A 444-nucleotide genomic window follows, 5' to 3' on the forward strand; every position below is an offset into this window, starting at 1 on the left:
ATTATTAATGTGGAACTCTGTAGCCTCTGATGATTTCCTCTCTTTGCAAACGGATTGTTGCAACATGGCACCCTTTACATCTCGATATTTTAAATGAATTACCATAGACAATGGCATGTCAAATACGTCTTTCAATATAAGAATACCCTTGGTATTATCCACAAACGGTATCAAAACGATAAATTCATCAACTGAAAAGGAACAGCCGATCATGGCAGACGAAGTACAAGACGTTCATGCCCTGCTTCCGTGATATCTAAGCGCCGTCGCTGGCAATGACTGAACAGCGACTAGGGCTTCTCCACGCGATGCCCACCGCCAGATGGCCAACAGCATCGCTTCGTGAAGTGGCCGGTGGAAAGATCTGGGAGGGAAAAGGGGGCGGCAGGGGGTCGACGGGACGGCATGACGAGTTTTTTCAATAGAAATACGAAATGTATAATT

General features: G+C 45.7%; 1 protein-coding gene across 1 annotated transcript in view; it reads right to left on the minus strand.

Annotated features, from left to right (window-relative positions):
- LOC119588551 overlaps positions 1-444 on the minus strand; it is a 3,860-nt gene that overhangs the window by 420 nt on the left and 2,996 nt on the right. The window lies entirely within an intron of this gene.

The sequence above is a fragment of the Penaeus monodon genome, chromosome 24 (genome assembly GCF_015228065.2).
Source record: "Penaeus monodon isolate SGIC_2016 chromosome 24, NSTDA_Pmon_1, whole genome shotgun sequence".
Taxonomy (NCBI): domain Eukaryota; kingdom Metazoa; phylum Arthropoda; class Malacostraca; order Decapoda; family Penaeidae; genus Penaeus; species Penaeus monodon.